The 3,199-nt window shown below is 35.4% G+C and overlaps 1 pseudogene; it reads right to left on the bottom strand.

The window, feature by feature from the left end:
• Nucleotides 1-2,477: 2,477 nt before the first annotated feature.
• LOC142643698 (basic form of pathogenesis-related protein 1-like) lies at nucleotides 2,478-2,956 on the bottom strand (annotated as a pseudogene).
• Nucleotides 2,957-3,199: the final 243 nt, after the last annotated feature.

The raw sequence follows: 3,199 nt of genomic DNA, 5'->3' as shown, positions 1-3,199 counted from the left end.
TTGAAAGAATGACATGATATTATACTAGAGAACAAAATCACCTCACTTGATATGTACAGTAATTTTAAGTCCCAAATTTAACGTTTGTTTCATTTTTAATTTCCATTAGCTTATATGAAACAATCAAGCTCACATATTAATCATCTAACTACACTACATATACCACATTCACTATAGAAGAGCCAAGTAAACAGCTAATAATAGTAACCCAGCCTGTTCTCCTACCAGCCTATACTGAAAAAGATTAAGTTATTAGAAATGCATCAAAATAAACTAGAACTATTATCAAGAAATTTCAAACCCATCTAAAATCCTACCAAACAACCAACCCCTCTAATGGACGTATCCCTCTCAGGCATTTCATCAAACAGCTATGTAGCATTCTCAAAAAGCATTGCATTTTACATATAAAGAGCAGTGAATTGGAAAAACAAATAACTATGGGCATTTTACCATAACCCAATCCACCACAACTAGCTATCAAACCAAGAAAAAAAAAAACATCGCACAAGGAGAATTGAAAAAAACAGAGAGCAGCAAAAAAAAAAGAAAAAAAAAAAAAGAGAAAAGAGAAAAGTATACCAGCGGTGAACAGCCAATGAGACAACGGCAGAACTCTGGCACCGGAGAGAGGATGCCGAGGTTATGGACTTCTGGTTGGATAATCCCCCCCCCCCCTCTCTCTCTCTCTCTCTCTCTCTCTCTCTCTAAACTGAGCCCAAACTTTCTCCCTCTCTCTCAACGGTTCAGGTTATTCAGCTTTGGTTTTTATTCCCACGTGCCTCTCACATGAGTTTTACTGTTAGTTTATTAACAGAAGAATAACAGAGGTATTAAGTTGGTAGGAGTCTAAAGTTCAAGGCAGGTGTCTTAAGTTCAAGGAGTAAATTGGCCAAAATTAAAGTTAAAAGGATGTTATAACCACTACTTAAAAGTTTAAGGGGTGTCTAAACATTTTTTCCAAAAACGAAAAAGTCTACCAACTTTTTTAATAAACTGTCGCTACAAGTTAAGGCATCATATTGTAGCACTAGTAAAGTGTGTTATTATTATTATTATTATTATTGTTATAAGAGAATTCATATTTATTTTTTGAATTAATTTTCGTAGTATGTTTAAGGTTAACTGAAAGACTAGCCTTACCTAGTCTTCAATTAATTATACCACGTTTATATGATTATATTAGACGTATTCTCTCACATATTTGCAATTGCTGATATATATGATTCAAATTTGACACCAAAAAATAAAAAAAAGGTTTTGAGCTGATTTTTGTGCGATAATTTATTTATTTATTTTTTTTGCTATTTGCGACGGGTGGGCTCATAGTGGGGTAAATCGCTGGCCCAAATAATATTTTCAAAGTGCAGGTAGCCAAACTCAAACTAGGGAGCACACCCAGTTAAACCTGGTACAAGCACCTTGAGACCGAGTGCCCAACCAACTCGGCCAACCCCCTGGGTTGTAGCAATGCGATAACTCGTGAGCATAGAAATGGCACAATAAATTTTTACCATGCAACGGACTGAACCAATGGCAAAGTTCGCATAGAAAGAATTAGAGAACGTTGTCGTAAATGGCAAGGAGCACCCATCTTGATATGATTTGTGGAGAACAGATGCTCTTAGAAATGGAATTAATGTTTACCCTATCTCTTTCTATTCCTCCTATCTTAATATCGTCATTATTGATAACGTTCACGTGATCAAGAACATAATGCTTTTTTTTTTCTTTTTTCTTTTTTAAATCATAGATGTTCCTATCTTCTTTTCATACCAAAAAAAAGAAGCTGAGCTATGCATAAACCCATACAATCATGCATATATATGGCATCCAGTAGTTTCAAGGGTTATATACTAGTTATATTTTCAAACGTCAAATTTCAAAGTCAAAAGGAAGAGTGCATTAATACAATTGAATTACACATATAGCAGTTAATTAATTTCTTGTTCCAGTATATTGATTTTTATTCTTGTCTTTCATGTGCTTAAATACTCTTGATTTAACACAATATTTTTATTTTTTCTAAAACAAAAAAGGCTAAGAGCCTAAGACAAGTGATGAGTGCGATTAATTTATCTGAGCATAACAGTACTTAACTGCTCTTAGGCTAAGACCTAATTTAATGAAATCTAAGAAACACTCACACGTCTCTTGTGGGGAAGGATGACCCGAAACAAAAACACTACACATTGTAAAATGTTGTTGGGTTGAGACCCAAGATTTAATTCCATTTTCTCTTATACCCTGGATTTATTTCCTTATTAGGAAATTGACTTATTACCTTGGCATGGCCCCCATGGTATGCAAGTGGAAAAAACAAATTTCTTCTTCGTGATAATAAAAGTGACTTCTTTTTTATCATATTTATATATCAATCAGAAGGGTACACATATATTTGGTTACTACTGAACACACTTCTGATCAGGAACAACATATTCAAATATGAGTAATCAATAAATTAACCGCTAATTAAATTAGTAAGGACGTTCACCATAATAATTACCCGGAGGATCATAGCTGCAAATGATAAATACCCCCCATTATTGCACTTCACTCTGGCACATCCAAGATGAACAGAATCACGCCACACAACCTGAGTATAGTGCAGGCACTCACCACCAATACATTTGTTGGACTTGTGGTTATAATTAGGCTTCTCAGCTACCCACAAATTCACTGCTTCTACTCAGCTAAAGGTATCATAACCTTCAGCAAGATTTTCTCCATAGGGCCCTTGTGAATGTTCCAATTCGCAGTTTTCTATCTTCGTATTAGCATACTTTTGAGCATAGGCTGCAAGTGTGTTGTTCCATCCAATTGCACCGACACCAACTTTGGCACGAGCTACATTGTGTGCATGGATAAAGTCGAAGTGGGAGTTTTGGGCTAGGGAGACATGAATTAGGGTTAACCCCAAGAAGCATATAGCCAGCAAAAACTTACTAAACCCCATTTTTCTCTCTATGCAAGGCGCAGCGAGCTTTTTCGACATTTCTAGTTCTTAATGAAAGTATTGATTTATTTATTTATAGGCAAGAGAGCGGCGGTCGTTATGGATCGAGTGGTATGCATACATACATGAACCTTGTTATTCCTAATTTAGGATCATATCCCTAGTTTAGGATAATATCCCAAAAATAGTATTCCCACGTTAGACTTCCTATTAGTTCTCCATTGTAGGAAGATGCTACAATAT

This window comes from Castanea sativa, chromosome 7, assembly GCF_040712315.1.
Source record: "Castanea sativa cultivar Marrone di Chiusa Pesio chromosome 7, ASM4071231v1".
NCBI lineage: Eukaryota > Viridiplantae > Streptophyta > Magnoliopsida > Fagales > Fagaceae > Castanea > Castanea sativa.
The sequence above is the reverse complement of the archived record's forward strand: the minus strand, read 5'-3'. Positions and strand labels throughout refer to the sequence as shown.